This window comes from Carya illinoinensis, chromosome 14 (genome assembly GCF_018687715.1).
Source record: "Carya illinoinensis cultivar Pawnee chromosome 14, C.illinoinensisPawnee_v1, whole genome shotgun sequence".
Classification (NCBI taxonomy): Eukaryota; Viridiplantae; Streptophyta; class Magnoliopsida; order Fagales; family Juglandaceae; genus Carya; species Carya illinoinensis.
The window spans coordinates 13,914,959-13,935,696 of record NC_056765.1 but is presented as its reverse complement, the minus strand read 5'-3'; the positions used below and the strand labels follow the sequence as shown (position 1 = coordinate 13,935,696).

General features: G+C 36.0%; 1 long non-coding RNA gene and 1 pseudogene across 3 annotated transcripts; both read left to right on the top strand.

The window, feature by feature from the left end:
• The first annotated feature begins 1,145 nt into the window (after positions 1 to 1,145).
• On the top strand, positions 1,146 to 11,693 carry LOC122293361. 3 transcript variants are annotated; one of them, XR_006237252.1, is made up of 4 exons: positions 1,215 to 1,943; positions 2,087 to 2,285; positions 2,564 to 4,414; positions 11,267 to 11,693. It is a non-coding gene; the product is annotated as an uncharacterized LOC122293361 (long non-coding RNA). The 3 variants fall into 3 exon arrangements; XR_006237253.1 differs by lacking the exon at positions 2,564 to 4,414 and having other exon boundaries at positions 1,251 to 1,943; positions 11,267 to 11,666; XR_006237251.1 differs by lacking the exons at positions 2,564 to 4,414; positions 11,267 to 11,693 and having other exon boundaries at positions 1,146 to 1,943; positions 2,087 to 2,459.
• A 1,588-nt stretch (positions 11,694 to 13,281) lies between these two features.
• On the top strand, positions 13,282 to 16,369 carry LOC122294963 (annotated as a pseudogene).
• The last annotated feature ends 4,369 nt before the right edge of the window (positions 16,370 to 20,738 follow it).

Here is a 20,738-nt window from a genome sequence, read left to right as displayed (position 1 = left end):
TTATGCTCGGAAGGTTTTTGATGAAATTAGTAGACCCAATACTTTCATGTGGAACACCATGATTAGAGGATATTCAAACAGCAGTGAGCCAGAAGCAGCCTTGCTTCTATACCATCAAATGCTTTGTCATTCAGTCCCACGTGATGCTTACACCTTCCCTTTCCTGCTAATTAGGGCTTCTCGTCAATTTCCAAAATTGATAAATCCAACTCATTGATACAAGATTAAGAAGAGAAATCCTTGATAAAAAGAAGATAACAAAATCACCAAGAGAGAATCATGACGAATAACAAAACTTAGTGTCGATAGAGAAATTTCAAAACTCAAAACTGAGAAAGATTAACGAGAGATGTTATTATTTGGGTCTCCGTCACCTTCTGGATTGAGCTCCACCACCATTTTGGGTTGAGCGCTGTGTGGGATGAGGGGGTTGAGATCTTTGTTAGTCGGGGATGGAGTGGAAGGAGTGAGGGAGGAATGGAATATGAAGGAGTGAGAGAGGGGAGAGTTCTCTAATTGGGTGTATGCAGATGGAGATTAATAACAATAAATCTCTTACGTGGCGTAGGGCTATTGGAGGGCTACTCTTCTAGATTTAATAGACGGACTGGTCCCCAGGATTTCTCTTTTTTCAATACTGATGCAACAACGTGCAGAGTTGTTTAGGATGTTTTTTATTCATCATGTTTATTCTTTAGGATGTTGTTTTATCAACTCTCTAATGCAATTGTTGATTACTGGAAGGCAATTGCAGAGCTCATTCCTAATAAAGTGCCAACTATGGAGAAAAAAAGATGGAAGAAAGATCAGGACATAAAGCATTCCATAGTTGTTGTCCAAGAAAATGGAGCTCGATGATGTTTGTTTTAAGTTTCTTTTTTACTAGTATTCTCTGTGTGTGTGTTTAGGACCAGCAATATCAATGCAACTGCAAGAAAACGAACTTGATGCAATGGGAAGTTTTATATTTGTTTATGTAGATGGAATTCTTTTGAAGGAATTTTGTATTGTTTCCGTGTAGTTGGTTTTGTCCATAGAATTGAATTTTTTAGCTAGTATTCATAAGGTTGTTTCAATGTGGAATATTATTAGAGTTTTCACACACACACAGGTGTGAGTCTCGACTCAGAAGTCAGAACAGTAAGTTTCCCTCCAGCGCACTAGGAATGGAGATGTAGCCCTTACGTGGCTTTCATCTATTGGCTTCCGCTGAAAAAGCTTTATAGGAGGCACCTGTGAGAAGATTTGCTCTTGTGTGTAGGCATGTGCAAGAAGACCGATGGCCAGCTCAACCCGAATGGGCTCACCTGACAAAATTCAGTTTCATTGGTTCAAAATTAAATTGCAGGTTTTAATATCGGCTCCAAATATTTTTCAGTCGAAACCTTGAAACTGATGAACCCATTGAGCCAGCCTTTTCCTCTAGCTTTTGCCTCGAGTCTCTTTTCCCCACTACTGTGGAAACCCTAGCCATAGAATCATATTCAGTCGAAACCAATCACTAAAAGGCAAAAGCTCTCTTCTCCTCAAATCGAGTATCCTTTCTCTCCATTCCAGACTATCTCTGTTCACCATCAACCTTCAGTTGTCGCTCCCTCTGTTGCTTCTCCACCTTGCATGGCACCAGATCTGCACACTCTCAAAGTCTCACGGCGATTAACTTCTTCATCTGCCTAGATTTGCTTTGTGATCTAAAGCTTATAGCCGCTTGCTTCCAGATCTGCACACTGAGCTCACGACAATACTTCTTCAGATCTGAGTTGTTGGGTATAACTTTTTGCCACATAGATCTAGCTTTCGATTTGGATTAGTTGATACCATGCACACATATGGGTATTTGGTTGTAAGGGGATTTATAAAGGGGTTTGTCTGTCGTGTTGCCTCATTCGGAAATTTTCTTGTCACCACAATGGAAGGCTTCGGTAGATTTTTCAACATCACTGGTATTAATCTCTGCTTTTTTGTCTTTGGTTTTCCTAATCTCTGCTTCTTTGTCTTTGGTTTTCAACATCACCATCAATGATGGCTTTCTCTATTTTCTTATCTTTGGGGTATTTTTTCTGTGTTCAATCTTTTTGGATTTCAGACTTCGCACAGAGTTCTTCTTGGTAATCTGTTTTCCGAGGAAATGGTTTCTAGGATTTTACCTGTGCGTAAAGCAAATCAAAGTCCTCAAGCATTTTCACCATTCTACTCAAGCACTGGTTGAGATCGAAGAATCTGAGATTGAGATTGAGATTATGAGGCGACAAAAGGGGTGGTGATAGAGATGAGCGGCTCAAGAGGTAGGCAATTAGGGATCTTTTCGCCACTAATTTCGCCACTGCTTTGCAAAGTTTTGCTCTTTTTTATTTTTTTGGGATTTTTTCTTGAGATTGAGAAGAATCTAAGATTGAGATCTGTGAATGAAATTTGTCCTCAAATCTGTGAATGAAATTTATCCTCAAATCTGAGCTAAATCGATGTGCAAGAGGAAAATATTTTTTTTCTTTTTTTCTTATTTTTTAGGTAAATGACGGTTCATACGGGTTGATCTAATTTTATTTTATTCGGATTGGGTCAGATCGGTTTGGCGCCTTAAATGAGCATGGCCAGGTCGGATCAAACACAAACCCAGTTATATTAGGTCGGATTGCAGCCCTACTTGTGTGCCCCCTGCGTATATGATACAAAGACAACTCTCTCACTCTTCATTTTTCTCAATGTCTTCTCTCTAGAAAATACCTCCCAGCCATCTCCAGTACCGGACCCTCCCCTCTAGTAGTCGCTCTCTTTCTCCACCGCCTAGCTACTATTTAAGTATTTTTCATTTTTTCTTTTTTCATTAGATGGAAGAATCCTCAATCTATTACCTTCCAGTCATGAGTAGATCACCACCACCCACGTTATACGACTGTGCTCGATGGTGACACTAGATATCTAAAATCTTGGTGAAGTACCGTACGTTGAATGATGGGCGCTTGTGCGCATTCCAGCCACACACATAGATACGTCATTTATTTAGAGCAGTATTATACGTATAAAAAGGTTATACAAAAATAAATTTACATATAAATATAATTTTATATAATTTATAAGAAATATTTTATATATAATAAAAAAATTTAAAATTTGATATACATCGAGATATATTAATTTATAAATTTATTTTTATATAATTTTTTTATAATTAAAGAATTTTCCTTTTATTTATCTTTAATAACAGTAATTTGTCAAGACATTGGCATGCAGTAGCATCAGCAAATTAAAGTCATAAAGGTTAAAATTTGCCTATTTTAATTAGTTCAAAATGTATCTGCCGTGGCATACGCAATATCTTGGCTTTTAGTAACAGTAGATCAACATATAAACAATGATACATTAACATATGCATTCTTTTTTTAATATTGTTTTTTATGCACGCTGAACAATGTGATTTATTATTAGACAATATCATATTTTGTATGTATTATTTTTTCTCTACCACACACAACATATATGAAAGGCAATGTTTTCTCTCTCTATAGGTAGAATGCTAAATTAATTTAAACGTGGCCAGATTATATTATCACGTTTTCTAGCTAGTCTGCTGAGTATAGGTTTATTTTGATTTATAGTCTATTGTATTTTAATATATTTAAAAAAATGGGTGCGGCTATCATGCCGTCCAGTTTTGAACATTGGGTGTGCCCTTAGTACAAATTGTATTTTTTTTTCTTTTTCTTTCAAACATTTTTTAAATACTTTTAAATATTAAAAAAATATAAATATATTAATAATCACTTTCTTAACTATTAAACAAGAAATAAAATTAAAAATAAAATTAAATACATGAGAGATCAAACTGAGGGTGGAACTCATGTAGTATAATATCATTTTCCTTAAAAAATATAAATAGAAAGATTTTACAAATATTTGGGTTTTAAAGATTTGGGTTGCTAAATCAAGATTTTATTAAAGTTTATACTTTTTTAAATTTGAGATTTATATATATAGTCATTTTGTTCGAGATGAATACAACTATTTTATAGTTGTGTAGATTTGGGTTGAACTAAACTTTTTTTGCAGTCAATTGAATTTGATTCGAACCAATTTATTTTCTTACAACACCAGTAAAAAAGTAGATAAAAAACATACAAATAAAATATTAAAAAAAAAGAGAAATTCTAAATATAGTCCCCAGCTAGAGGTCTGCACATGCACCCCTTACATGGCCAAAACAACTCGTTTTATTAATGCCCAAAAACGGTTTCATAACTTCGTTTCAAAGTGAAACACGGCTAGCATGAAGCATTGGGTGCGATGGAGAAATAAGCTGAGGCAGAGAAGGTGCACGACGAACCCTAGCAAAGCTACCGACCACAGTGTGAGCTGCCGGAGTTGCCGACCACGACATTGGCGTCCCCTTCGAGCTGTCATCGACTCCATTTTAGAGGTATTTGGTAGAGCTCTCATTCAAATTGCTTTCTCCATCACAGGTACCTTAGTGATTTCTCCATCGTAATAAATCCATTATTTGCATTGACAATAAATCTTACCTTGATGTATCTCAATAATGCTATAAATTACTGTACGATGTTAGGTGAAAAAATGATACGTCGTTACTTAGATGGGTATATCTTTGAATTATAAATGTTTTGAGAAACACTATCTCACGAGTTGAGATAGAGAGTGTGACTGCATTCATATATATACCAATATACAATCTGGTGTCTATCTATGGAAAGACAACATAAAAGGAAAGATTTCTATACAGAACTATACAGCTAGCAGAGAACTTAATACACGTGATTTACTCCTATTAAATACTCATTAGTTGACTAGAGAGAATTGCTGAGAATATTCCTGATATGTTGCTGTGATCATGAGCTAATATCCTTGATTGATGCACAGCTGATTGTTTTGATTTCATTCCTAATATTCCCCCTCAAACTTGGCTGTGGTAGAAAGCAAAGACCAAGTTTGTTACGCAGCTGTTTGAATTGAGTCTTGAGTAAAGGCTTGGTGAACAAATCTGCAAGCTGGTCATGGGAGGTGACAAATTTAGTTTCTAAGGAACCAAGTGCCACCCGTTCCCTTACATAGTGATAATCAAGTTCTATGTGCTTTGTCCGAGCATGTAGAACTGGATTTACTGTCATAAATAAGGCACTCATGTTGTCACAATGAAGAATGGGTGTTTTGAAAAGGGGCAGCCTAAGATCTTGAAGCAAAATGGAAAGCCAAGTTAATTCTGCTGCAGTGGAAGCCATGGCTCTATATTCTGCTTCTGCACTAGACCTTGCAACTGTTGGTTGCTTCTTTGCACTCCAAGAGATGCAATTGCTACCAAGAAAGGTACAATAGCCTGAGGTGGATCTCCTTGTAGTGGGGCAACCAGCCCAATCAGCATCTGAGAAGCCATATAAGTCGAGGCTGCTGTTTGAGGTGATGTGCAGATCAAGTGCAGCTGTGCCTTGCAAGTACCTGAGGATTCTTTTAACAAGTTGGAAATGAGCCACAGTAGGTACTTGTAAGAATTGACAAACATAGTTCACACTAAATGATAAGTCTGGTCTGGTGAAGGTGAGGTACTGAAGACCACCAACAAGACTTCTATAAAGGGTAGGATCATCAAATAGCTGGTCAGAGGCAGATATGAGTTGTCCTGTGGTTGGCATAGGGGTTGCCAAGGGCTTGCATTCATGCATGTTGGCTCGAGTGAGTAATTCCACAATGTACCTATGCTGATTCAAGAAAAGATCAGGACCAACCTTGTGGACTTCGATCCCCAAAAAATGATGGAGAAACCCCAAGTCTTTGATAGAAAATTGAGTGCTGAGTTGAGAGATGAGCCACTGAATTCTCTGTGGATTATCTCCTGTGACCACCATGTCATCCACATAGAGGAGAAGAATAAGGACTCCATGGTCTGAGTGACAAATAAAAAGACTTGGGTCTGCTGAGCTTGAGAAGAAACCAAGTTGCAACAGAAAAACACTCAACCTGTCAAACCAAGCTCTAGGAGCTTGTTTGAGGCCATACAAGGCACGGTTGAGCTTACATACATGGTGAGGGCACTTGGTATCTTCAAATCCAGGTGGTTGCTGCATGTAAACAGGGGTGTTAAGAAAACCATGTAAAAAAGCATTCTTAACATCTAATTGGTGAAGTTCCTAGTGTTTAACAGTGGCAAGAGTGAGGACAGTTCTAATACTTGCAGGTTTCACAACTGGTGAAAAAGTTTCTGAAAAATCCACTCCATCAACTTGACTGAAACCTTTAGCAACTAGTCTGGCTTTAAGTCTCTCAAGAGTACTATCAGCCTTAAGCTTGGCTTTATAAACCCACTTGCAGCCAATTACATTCACACCCTCAGGTTTGGGAACCAATTTCCAAGTATTGTTCTTGGCAAGTGCATCAAGTTCCTCTTTCATGGCAGCAGACCAACCAGAATGTTTCAATGCAGATTTAACTGACTTTGGTTCACTAGGTATAGGAACAAGGTGATGCAGGTTGGCATACCGAGGGTTAGGTTTGTGAATGCCACATCGAGCCCTGGTTTGTATAGGATGGGTAGTTTGAAGGGGTTGGTCAGCAGGTGGAACTGAGGTGGGTGGTGATGGATGAGGCAGGTCATGTGCTTGTGGAGAGTCAATGGGAGCAACATGAGATGAGGAAGGAGTATTCTGAGGTAATGATAAAGAAGGGGGAGCATAAGCTGAGGGCAGTGGATGCACTGCAAGCTCCTTAGACTGCATTGGAGGCTCTTCCCAATTAGTGAAGGTTGAAAGTTCACCCTCAACAGTAGGAGATGCATAAAGCATAGTGGGTGTAGAGTAAGGTAAAACTGACTCATCAAACACCACATGTCTTGAGGTATAGATACGGCCAGTGGGTGGATAAAGGCATAGATATCCTTTGTGTTTATTGCTATAGCCAATAAAAACACAAGGTAAGGATTTGGGTTCAAGCTTGTGAGACCTGTAGTCTCCAAGATAGGGAAAACATCTGGACCCGAGGGTTCTGAGTACAGTATAGTCAGGGTGTTTGGCATAAAGTCTAAAGAAGGGTGAGTCCATATTAAGCACAGGGGTAGGGAGCCTATTTAATAAGAAAACTGCAGTAGAAAAGCAGTCTAGCCAAAACCTGGGTGGTAATTTTGCATGAAACATCATGGTTAGCCCAAGATTTGTGATACTCCTATTCTTTCTTTCTGCCTTCCCATTCTGTTCAGGAGTTTTGGGACAAGCAGACTGATGAATAATCCCATTATTTTGAAGATATGCAGTCAGCTTGGCATCATTAAACTCCCCCCCTTCATCAGTTTGAAATACTCGAATCTTAGCATCAAATTGACACTTAACAAACATATGAAACTGAATAAAAGCTGAGTGCAGATCAGATTTGTGCTTGAGAGGAATCAACCATGTAAAATTTGTAGCTTCATCAACAAATATGGCATAAAATTTAAACTTGTCCCTTGAAAGAGTAGGAGCTGGTCCCCATAAATCACAATGGATTTTATCAAAAGGAATAGTAACAGTGTGGTTTCTGGAAAGAAAAGGCAACTTGCATGTTTTTCCCATTTGACAACTTGTACAAATTTGTGAGGAAGATTGTTTTGACTCAAGAGTAATAAATTTTTTATTACAAAGAAAGTCTAAAATTCTTGAGTTGGGATGTCCAAGCCTTTGATGCCATTGCTCCTTATTTGTAGATCGAAATCTAGAAGAGTAAAAACTCTCTTTATTCTCAGAACTGGAAGCAGAATCAAAAATGTATAGGCCCCTCTGATTCTTGCCTGTTGCCACTGTCTTCTGAGTTATCCTGTCCTTTAGCACAAAACCATGTCCATTAAACTCAAATTGTAGAGGATAAGCAGTAGTTAACTTGCTAACAGACAATAAATTCTTCTTGATTTCAGGAACTACTAACACATCTTTTAACAAAATCTGAGAATTAGGAGACCCAACCAAAGCCTGACCAACATGAGTGATTGGTAATACCTTTCCATTTCCTACCATTATTCCATCATGGCCTTGATATGGAGTTAGGGAATGGAGAATACCTTCATTGGAAGTCATGTGATCAGTAGCCCCAGTGTCAGGATGCCAGGAAGAGGTCTCTTGAGGTTCCTCTAGTTTGACTGCTGCAAAACTTTGAGGGAGACTGTCATGGGTAAAAGAATGATTAAACCTTTCAAAACACCTCAAGGCAGTGTGGTTCCTTTTGTTACAAATCTGACAGACAATGTCTTGTCTGTTTGTAGATTTGTTATGAGATGGGGAGGCACGATGATGGTTGCTGTAACTTTGAGTGGGAGGGGTATGTGATTTGGAACCAGGAGATGATCCTTGCACAAAACCACGGCCTTTGGATGTGAAAGAACCAGAGTTGGCATTGGATTTCTTGTGTTTAGATTGCTTTTGGCCATAGAAAACCATAGAGGAGTTATTAACATCAGTTTTGTACCTGTCTGTGTAGCTCTCCAATAGAGTTACAACTTCTGAGTAGGCAGGGACTGGAGGCCTAAGCATAGTGGCAGTAAAGACTTCAAATTCTTTACCAAGTCTATTAAGCAACCACCAGGACTTCTTATGTTCTGCTACAGGCTTGCCAATAGCGGCAAGTTCATCACACACAGTTTTGAATTTTCTAAGATATTCACCTAAGGAGTCAGATCCTTTGGTGATGGAGGTAAGTCTTTGCTTAAGAGCAAGACTTCTATCAGAGGAAACTCGTGCAAAGGCATGAACCAGAGCATGCCACACTTCTGAGGCAGTGTTCAGGCCAACAACAATGCCTAACACTTCCTCAAACAAGGTGGCTGTAAGCCAACCTTTAACCAATCGATCAGACCTGCGCCACTTGGAATACAGTGGGTTAGGCTGAGAATATTCCTGATATGTTGCTGTGATCATGAGCTAATATCCTTGATTGATGCGTTTTGAGAAACACTATCTCACGAGTTGAGATAGAGAGTGTGACTGCATTCATATATATACCAATATACAATCTGGTGTCTATCTATGGAAAGACAACATAAAAGGAAAGATTTCTATACAGAACTATACAGCTAGCAGAGAACTTAATACACGTGATTTACTCCTATTAAATACTCATTAGTTGACTAGAGAGAATTGCTGAGAATATTCCTGATATGTTGCTGTGATCATGAGCTAATATCCTTGATTGATGCACAGCTGATTGTTTTGATTTCATTCCTAATATGAATACAGAAGAGAGTTTGAAGTTCAAGTCTTGGATATTTCTTTGCTAAAAATCATGTTCAACTGGGTGCAATACAAATGTTCTTCCCTTTGAAACAAAAAATCCAGCCTGGATGGGTATTCTGCAGGATTTGTATCATTACCTCTGTTTTATAAGCAATCACTGGGTGCAAACGACTTCAGCTCAATCTTTATGTCCACAAAAGAATAGCATTCTGATCAGACATACTAGACCAATGGTGATGCATTGAGCTCTTGTTTGGACCTTGATATTAATTCAGCAAGGGATGAGAGTGGAATACATACATCTTGCAAAAATGAAAAATTATACATTTTAAATTGGCACCCTAAAAAAAAAAAAAGTGGTTCTTAAGATAATTTGATATAAATAAAACGACGTTTAGTTAAAAGGGCCACTGACATCCTACACATAATAAATATTTTGCTTCATATCATTGATGCTTGTAGGCAATAAAACATCTAATAAAGATGCAAAGACGATGAACCTTGTGACTTTGTATGACCACACCCTCATCACTGAGTCTACCAAAATTCTTGAATTCCTCCTCCACTTCAATAATAGATACAAAAGGTGGCAAGTTTCTTGTGTAAATAGATTTGATTTCATCTACAAATATCCACACATAAAATCAAAGAAATCTCCAAAAAATATTTTTCTTGGCATAAATGTTGCAAAAATATCACCGAAGGCAATGACAAACAGATGAAGCCCTATCCAATTTCGCAAGAAAGGAACTTCAAATAATAATAAGAAAATCTTGGTGAGGAAGAGCTAACCACGACGCTGGTGGTGATAAGAGCTGACCACGAGATGCCGATGGTGGAGGAGCAACGTCGGATTTCAAACTTCATAGTGACGAAGAGCTGGGCAGAAGCAAAACAAATAAAAAATGGATCAGGTGCACACCGTATAAGATTTTTGAGTATTAGAGAAGCCTGACATTTTGGTCATTTGACATAATCTGATTTGGACAAAACGACAAAACATGGAGTGCATGGGAAGCCCTTCTAAGGACTGTACCTAGCAGCTCTCTTAGACAAAAGATAAAGAAAAAGTCTGACTCAGTTGCAGATGAGATACGCAATGGATGGCATATTCTTTGGTCTTTACTGGGGACGCACGGATAAAAAGCAACGGCTTCACTTTTTTCTTGATTGCTGGACGCATAGGTTGTAACACTTTTGTTGAGACGCTCAGTTATAAAAAGAATGGAAGCAAGGTCTGAGAATGGGAGAGAATAGAGGAGTAGTGTCATTTACATTTGCTCTCAGATTTTTTTGTTTTTTTTTTTTTAAGTTTTTGAGATAGCTAAGGTGGGGAAAGAGACACGACAACGTAGTTGTAGAGCCCTTGGCTCAACTGTTGCTACCCATCCTTCCTCCTCTGCCTGTAGCATTCCTTTCCAGTCTATTTTAAATTCCAATTTGTTTAATTTGATGTCATTATTTTTCTTGCATTTTTAAGCCTTTATTTAAATTCCTGCATGTTTAATTTGATGTCATTTACTTTTTTTGTATTTAAATTTTTGCTATTTAATTTGATATCATTTACTTTTTCTCTTTATACTCAAACAAATCCAACAATATGAATTTAGTTCATGACCAGTACCTTTTCATTTTCGTTACACTCTTCTATTTGCAATATAAGGATAGATATAGCAAGCACAATGGACCGCCCCAAAAAAATGTGGTAAGTCTGAAAGAACAATGAGAGTAAAAATAAGGTCTGATATTTAGGGATATACTTTCATTCGAAATTTCACATAAAGTGAATTAATCAAATGCATTACTGTGCACCTGAGACATAGGTCTTATATTAAATTCCTTCTACTTTGAATATATGTGGGTTTTAGTTTTACTTCTCATGTAACAATTAACAGTACTACCGCTTCACATTCAAGATTATGTTTAAAATCATAGACATTTTTTTCAGATAGTTATTATTGATGGTAGGGGTTGGGTCATTCTAGCTTGTCAAAAGACTTGGAATGGTGTTTTAGATTTTTGTTCGTTAAAATGGATTTGAATCGTTCTTGATTTACTCATTTCATCAGGATCTGATAGAAGGGAAGACGAAACAAAAGAAATGGAATGATGCACGGAAAGAAGAAGCCTAAAGCTGAAAAGAAAGATCAAAAGAATGTTTTTGAAGAGCCTCCAGCCACATATTATATGACCCAATAATAAACTGGACGGTGGCTGGACCGTTGAGTGGGTAACGAGCTGCGAAGGAGTTGGTAATTATCGGCTGGGTGTGTGCGGTTGGAGAGGTGCATCAAGCCCTGGCCAAAATCTGAGGGGTGAGGACAGAGGTGCGGGTTTCGTATTTGGTTTTTGAATTTCAATGGTAGCACTTAACAGGTAACTCTGCGAGGGTTTCAGAGTTATTTTTTTTTGCATATTTTATTAATGTGATTAGTTATATACGTATGTGCATATATATATATATATACTTGTTTTCATTGAAAACAGTCATTTTGATTGCAAAATTTTGATAGCAAAAACCTGTTTATCTTATAGCATGTATTAAAAAAAAATTAATACAGTCAATCACATTAGAGAGTATATAAAATTGACTATATGTAATATTACTAAAAAAAAAAAACTTTGCTACACATAAGATCACACATTACATACCATTTTTTTTTTGTACTTTTTTTAGATTTATTTTTTTAAAACTAATTAAATTCTTTTAATTATTATGTAGATATCAAATATTTGATAAAAGAAAAAAATGTTGTTCATAAGGTGTAAAGCTTATATTTAGAAGTTTAAAATATATATATATATATCGTGTGAGGGCAGTAGATGCGTAGTAGTCAATGTAAGGCTCTCATTTCCCTTACACATAATTCTTTTTATTAAGTTTTTAAACTTTTTTAATAACTAAATTATCAATGGGTGGTAAACCAGGGCCAAGGCTATCCTTATTCATTATGCAATTATTGATTATCTTTAGTTGTCGACGACATTTAAACCGTCAACCCGAACCGACTCGAAAATTCCGACTTTTCCGCACCGAATTACCCGACCCGGAATGAAATAATCGGAAGCAGGACACTTCCGTTTTACTTCCGAAATATTACGGTTAGGATCGGTTAATACCCGTAACCGAAAATTGGTACAGTCCCTGCGCAGAGTCTTGGATGAAGCTATTATGTTTCTTCCGCGCCAATACGTTCTTATTCTAAATCTGCACTCCTCAGCCATTGGAGGCAATTCTGGTAGAGAGAACATGAGAAAATCAGCAAATGTGAAAACATAAACATAAAATAGAGCAACTCGAGGAGTCTTGCTATGTTAGCAAATCGATGCAGAGAACTTCAAATCTTCAAGTCTTCAACGTCCTTTTCAAGGGTTATTCAAAGAAAGATAGCTTTGGAGAGAACAACAATGACAGAAAGAAATAGAGAGAGAGAGAGAGAGAGAGAGAGGTGATAGAGATATGGGGAGGGGATTTGATAAAGTAACCAGATTAGTGGAGACGTGGCACATTCTTGGTCAAGTATTATCATTATTTCTTTAATCTTCATTCATTGCATCTTTAAATTAGTGGATGATTTAAGCTCCTCTTCATTAATTATATATAACTACAACGCGGGTTTTTTGTATAAAATGGTAATTGGAATTTTCTAGTATACATATATATATATATTAAAACTATTTATTTTTATTATAAAAATTAAAAAAAAAAAAAAAAAAAAAAAAAAAAAAAAAAAAAAAAAACGGGTCGGGTCGGACACCCGCTTATTTCGAGAAGCTTTTCCGTTCGGGTAATCGGCTAATCGGGGAAGCGGCTAATCGGAACGTTCCTTATTTCGGGTCAGGTTGGAAGTGAGATTTTCAGGCCGAGTCAGGTCGGTTGAACAGTCCTAGTTGTCGTATTCATTTATTTTTTTATTGTTTGGAGTTGAGGAGTCGTATTCATTGGGACCTACTGCCAACCTCCAATTATTCATGTCATACTCATTTCTATTAATGTGATAATAGGTGTGGACCTATATTATAGAGGTTATTATAAGAAAAATAATTGTGGTGTGCGAAGTTTAAGATAACAAAAGAATTTTCCTTTTATTATTATTCGACATACGTGGGAACCAACCAAAAAACTTGCCATCATTAATCCACTTCACTCCTCCTACACTTTATAAATCAAGAGACCTTCGCTATGATCTTATGGTCTTCAGTCGATCAGCATGGAGTTTCAAGATTTCATCCTGATAGTGGCATGTTCTTTAGGCTTCATCTCTCTCTGCAAAACCTTCATCCGATTTCTGAAATGGGTCTGGGTTTCGTTCTTCAGGCCTGCAAAGAATCTCAATGAGTATGGCTCTTGGGCTCTCGTAACTGGCTCCACCGATGGAATCGGCTAAGCCCTTGCCTTTGAGTTAGCTTCAAAAGGCATTAACCTCGTCTTAGTTGGTCGCAACCCTTCAAAACTCGAAGCTACGTCGAATGAAATACGAGAAAGGTTTGCAAGAAAAGTAGATGTGAAAGATATTGTTATAGACTTGGCAAAATTCAGCGGGGAAGCTATATCAAACATGGTGGAGGAAGGGATTAAAGGGTTAGATGTTGGAATTTTGATAAATAATGCTGGGATAGGACCTCCTTATCCGATGTTTATTCATGAGGTTGAGTCTGAGGTTCTGGAGAGCATACTGAGGGTTAATATGGATGCTGCAACTTGGATAACCAGAGCAGTCATTCCGGGCATGCTGCAGAAGAAGAAAGGAGCCATCGTCAACATTGGTTCTGCTGCCTCCATGGTCCTTCCTGCTTTGCCTTTATGCACTCTTTATGCTTCAACAAAAGCGTAAGTTTCTTCTGGTTTTTGTACATCATTTTCTGTTTTTTTTAAGGCATATATTGGGATATTTGGAAACTCTTATAATTTTGTAGTAAATGGGTTGAATGAAAATATTTTATTATGTTTTGAAAAACAGATAAAAATATTTCAAAAAAAAATTTATAGAGTCAAAAAATTATTTGAATATATTTTGTTATATTATTCTTGTTTTAAAGTTGGTAATTAAAAAATCTATTGATTTTTGTTTTGTTTTGAAGTTTATAAAAGTTATATTAGTTTTTGTATTTAAATTATAGGATTGTATTGCGCTTGCATACTCTCCGATTATATATACCTAACATTATTTATTTTCAATATTTTTTTATTATTTTTCACATACCTTTCATTATTTTTTATTATTATTAACTATTATTTAATATTTTATTATTACTTTTTATTATTATTTACAAATTATCTAAAATTATTCTATCAGCCCAACATAATCTAAAGAGAGAGTCTTAAAGGCCGGATGTGGTGAAGATATGGGTTTTACACCCTCCAATAGAATATAGTTGCGTCATATTTCTTTCTTCGTTAAAATAAACTCAAATTGAGCAAAACCCTATCTCAAGCCTTTGTCAAGCCTCATCTCAAGCAGAATTCTCTCTCTCTCTCTCTCTCTCTCTCAAGCTGAATCTGAAGCTCTCAAGCTCTTTCTCCTGAAGCTGAATCTGAAACTCTCTCTTGCTCTCAAATTATCTCTCTTCAAGCTTCCAGCACCACCGATTCTTCATTTTTGTTTTTTTTTTATTCCAAACTTCTTTAATTCGTTGAATCCATTTTTGTAAGATGTTTTTGGTCCCAATTAGTTGGATTGTCAGCCATCCTTACTGATCTTGACCATGTCGCAGGTATCTGGAGATGTTCTCGAGATGCATTGGTTTGGAATACGAGCAACACGGAATAGATGTTCAGTGCCAGGTTCTATATTGTTTATTTTAATAAATAAAAATAATATTTTAAATCATGCATATTTTTATAAAAAGATTATAAATATAAAATTGATATAAAAAATTAATTTTTTAATAATAAACTATAATTTTTTTTAAAAACAAATATAGTACTAAATTTACACAATCTATTACTGTTTTACTATTACTTATTTATAAAACAACAATTGTAAAATATTTTATGACTAGTCTCGAGACATGCATGTCTCTATTTACTAACCTCCAAGACTATCACAAAAGCTATCTCATAAGACTATAAAATGCATGTTTCTATTTATTATTCTCAACTAATTGAATATAAAATGTAAGCTATCTCATAAAACTATAAAATGCATCTTTCTATTTATTATTCTCAACTAATTAAATATAAAATGTCAGTATTTATGAGGAAATTAAAAGGAGACAGATAACATAAATATCATATTCATCATCTTAATTTTTATTATCCTCTCATCATCTCATAATGTGATATTAGATATTTGAAGACTATTTATTACGTTTCACTTGTGAACCTGTCATCTAATACCACATTATGAGATGATAAAAGAATGAAAAGAAAATTGATGATGAATAGATTTTTTCATTTACAAAGAGGTTAATAAAACCAAGTTTTGATTTTATTTCATCCATAAAGTAGGATCTAACAAACAAATTATAAGTTCTTGGATGTTTTTCCCAAATCAGTTTTCCATGTTGATGTATAGGGAGTTTTCTAATTTCTTACTAATTATAAAATAAAGTTCCAACAAAAAACCTGTTTCCATGAGGAACCAGACCTTGTTCCCCACCCGAACAAACACTTTGTGAGAGGAATATATAAATCATTCTCACGTTGTTCCACTCTTGAAAATATTAAAGAAAATACTTTAGTCACAAAAAGATTATATAAAAGTAAACTTACAAACTGAATATTGCATGTAGGTTCCACTATTTGTGGCTACAAAGATGCTAAGAGGTTTCAACGTAGCTTCTTTGTTCACTCCCTCACCGGAAATGTATAGCAAAGCAAGCATCCGATGCATCGGTTATGAACATGTTTGCACACCCTACTGGTTGCATTCTGTGCAGTGGCTTTTAATACAAAGATTGCCAGATGCATTATTAAATTGGTCCACGTTCAAGTTATTCCTTAAAATGCGCAAAAGAACAATGGAGCAGTACAAGGTTTCGAGTGTCAACCACTGAGAATATTCTGGGCAATGGAGTTGTTGTTTGATGATCTGGAAGCACCATATATAAAGTATGTTAGTTCTTCCTTAAAATAAGCAAACAAAGAATGGAGAAGCTGTACAAGCTGGTTTCGAGTGTGAACCACTGAAAACATTCTATGCATTAATGGAGTTGTTGTTTGATGATCAGAAAGCTACATATAGTACATTAGTATATCTAGGAATATTACCTAGCATTAGGCTTGCAACCCAATGAGGCCAAGTCGGATCTGTGCCTGCTCTGACCCGACCCAACTGCCAAAATGTGCCAAACCAACCTGTCCCGTTTGTACATGCGGGTTTGTACGAACGGATTGGTTTTTTTTTTTTTTTTAGGTTCTTGCATGTGAGTTCATTTCTACACTCATTCTATTTGTTTGGTCTCTTTTCCATACAAATCAATATCATTTCATTACTAAGTAGTGAGCAAAACACTAATACAAAGCTATCAAGAGAAAAACTGCAAAAACATGATGATTATTAAAATGATATAAAAATAAACATTATGAAAAATTTTAATAAATATGTAAATAAGAAATAAATTCATTACCCAATTCCTCCTCAAAACTTTCAATATTATCCAAGGAGGCACGAAGATCAATGAGTATTGGATCCTTCAACCAATTTTGTGTACAAACAAGTGTCTCGACTGTTCTTGGAGATAGTGAACTACGAAATGGGTCAAGCACACGACCCCCTACACTGAAGGCTGACTCAAAAGAAACTGTAGCAACGAGAATGACCATTACATCCTATGCAACTCTTGCCAAAATAGGATATTTTACTTCATTGATCTTCCACCAATCCAAAATATCAAAATTTGGAGTTTGTGCCTCACAACCATATTCTAAGTATTGATCGATCTCTGATTTGATCATCAAATTAGACTCAATAATTTCTTGCTCATAATCAATTTAAAAACTTTGTTGAGAATCAAAATCAATCATAGTAGGATCAACTGAGGAAGGAGACTCATAATAGGAAACTCCACTTGAACTCCCATACACAATACTATACTCACAGTAAATGTCCATCATCAAGTGTTTTACTATTGCAATCATTTCTTACTAAATTACCAACATATATCTTTTTGAACCAAAAATGCAAAAGACTAAATTTGCATCTTGGATCAAGAACAACAGCAATAAATATCATCAAGTTAGTCTTTTCAATTGATCCCCAATATTTGTCATACTGAATCTTCATATTTTCCACCATACATTTCAACACTGCATCATTACTTCAACTCATTTTTGACAAATGTGATTGTATGCCACAAAACTCCTGGAAATATGCATTAGATATAACATACAAAGAGTCAGAAAGTCTCACAGTAGTATCATAAAAAATCTTCAAAAACTTTATCAATACTCTAACTCTCTCCCAATCATTAGAGTTATGGGGGTCAAGTTCACACTATGATAATAACGAACAAAAGAATCATCATCCTTCTCCAATCGCAAAAAAGGTTTTTTTTTTTTTTTTTTATATATATTTTTGCAACTTCTAGCATTAGATAAGTTGAATTTCATCTTGTGGAAACATCAAGGCATACCAATTTTGTACAATCAATTTTCTCTTTCTCTATACACTTTTTGAATTTCTCCATTCTTGCAGAAGATGATTTAACATACCTAACAGCATTGCGCACCCTTGTGATTGAATCATCACAATCTTTTAGCCCATCATTTACAATGAGGTTCATTATATGAGCACAACACCTAATGTGAATATACTTCCCTTCAAACAAATGACCTTCTACAAACTTTCTCAAATACTCAATGGCAACATCATTTGAGGAAGCATTGTCAACTGTAACAGTAAAGATTTTGTCAATGCCCCAATCTTGTAGACATGAATCTACATACTTTCTAATTGTTTCTCCTTTGTGATTAGGGATCATACAAAAGTTTAGAATTCTTTTGTGGAGTTTCCAGTCAGACTCAATAAAGTGTGCAGTAAGACACATATAATTAAAGTTTTGAATCGACGTCCATGTGTCAGTAGTTAAAACTAGCCCGCTTAACCGTCTTAAATATTTTCCTTAACTTCTCCTTCTCCATTTTAAACAGTTTAATACAGTCTTTCACTGCAGTGGTTTGAGATGGCACTTGGAATCTTGGTTCAAGTGATCTACATACCTTCCTAAATCCCTGGGCTTCTACTATCCTAAATGGAAGCTCATCACAAATGATCATTTCAGCAATTGTCATTCGTTCATTTTCTGAATCAAACTTATGTGCATTTGCCGAGTTACTAACATCACTAGGCTACCATATCTTGGAATATATATTTCCATGATTTCCTGTATTTTAGAATATTTCCATATTATAAAATATTCTTAGGAAAAAATATGTTGCCATATATTAAGCTTTGATTGTATTTGTATATATGCATAGCTAGAATTTCTTTATATACCACATGCCTATTCAATATAAATAGGCATTTCCTGTATGTTAAACAGACACACTTGAATATATGGTTTTTTATATTGTATCAGAGAATACCAGATCCTAGTATCTCTCATAGAATCGTTTGTGTCTGTGCTCTATAGTTTTGTTAGCAATTATGTTTCTTCCACTTTGCTATTTGCATAGCACATCACGTCCAATTTAATAGTCTTTTAGCAGTTGACAAGTATGCTTCTTTACACACTAGTTACATCCATTTTTCAATTTGTTTATTCTCACATTAGACAGTCAATCGACTATACGAGTTGTCATCAACATTTTGGTACAAACGTCACCACATCCCAATAGACCACACGGCAACCCTATTTTCAGTATGGGTTGTCTCAATATGGTCACCATAAATGTTTGACCATGCACGCTATGCCCCAGTTTCCTCCCATTTGGTCCAATGCACCTTCAGTCCAGCCTATCTAAAGTAAGCTTCTCTCCCTGTTTTACCCTCTATTATTTTTTATTATTGAATGTCCATTCACCCTCTTTAAGCCCACACCACTTAGGCCCACCTAATCCAACCCAGCCCTCAAACTCATGCTACCTCATCTATCCAGTCACTCGTCCAGTTAGTAGCCACATTGTTTATTGACCATTGACAAAAAGAGGAAAATAGAAAATATCCCTGGAAACTTCCAACCTTGATAGCATTGTTCATTCCATTGAAAATATCTTGGATCACTCTAACTACAATATATGTCTCAAAATATGGAAGATTTTCCTTGAGGGTGCAAATTGTGACATTATGTATCTTGTGATCTTCCTACTCCCAAGCAATATGGTAGCGAAAGTATTGAAGCTGTTATATGTCATCTTGAAGACTGGCATAGCATGCATTATAAAATCCTTTCTATCCATTCATAATTTGCTTCTAAAAACTTGGAAACATGAAAACTGCATGGGATTTTCTTATTAACTGCTATAATTTTACTTATGATGATCCTCTACAGTTTCAACTTGAGACTAAACTTTATCAGATGTATCAAGAATCAAGCTAGTTTGTTGTTGATTTCTATTTTCAAGTTAACAATCTTTGGTAACAACTGTCTGCTACATATCCTCAACTAAAGTGCTCTGAGGATCTTGAATTGTTTGCGACATGATTGCCACAATTTTATGCATTTCAAGATGGCTCTTTGTAAGGATTTTGAGCCCACTTGAGCATCTCTCCTGACCACACACTGCTTCCCTCTCTAGAGGCTGTTGTTGTTGTACTCATTTACAAGGAAAGCTAACGCTCCACTATGAAGTTATAAACCTTTGATTTTGTTGTTGTTGTTGCTTCTTCACCTACTTCAAAATCTACTTTTGGAAGTTCATCTGGACGTTCCACTTCGCATTCCTTTTTATTGACTATCTTTTGAAAATATTGCAAACATCCAAGTCACTTAGTTACAAAATATAATAAATTGCAACACAAGAATCAGTCACAAACCCCTTTCTCACATGTTGCTACATTTGCTTCAATTGCTTCTTCTATGCTTGAGTCTTCTTCTAAGCAATCCACTACTCTCACTACTACTGATGTCGAGGCCTTAATCTATATAGTTTTATCTTGATCTTCTTCTACCTTGTCCATCACTTTAGGTACATCTCCTTGGTTTATTGATTTTGCATGTTGTAACCACATCCCTTCAAATCTTACACTATTTTCCCTCAAATCCTCTTTGTCATGTACCCGTTCCATGTACACTGTTGATGGCTCTCATTTGCAAGTTAGACACCTAGGGTCTATTTCTACCACTCAGTTGTCAATTAACAATACATACCTAGTTCCAACATTGTCGTTAATCTCCATTCAGTTGGTCAACTATGATGTGTAAGATCCTCAGACAAGACAGCTCATTGGGACAGGTCGTAAGATTTGACGGCATTTTGAGCTCTCTTCTCTACATATCCCTTCCTCTACCTCTCGCTTGGTTGCTACAATGACCATCTCTTTTAGTTTATGGCATTCTTGGTTGGGTTATACCTCTCGACCACTTGTTAGTGTCTCAAGGTCATCTAGGTTTTATAGATTTCAAGTTCTATAATTGCGTATCTTGTCAACTTGGCGA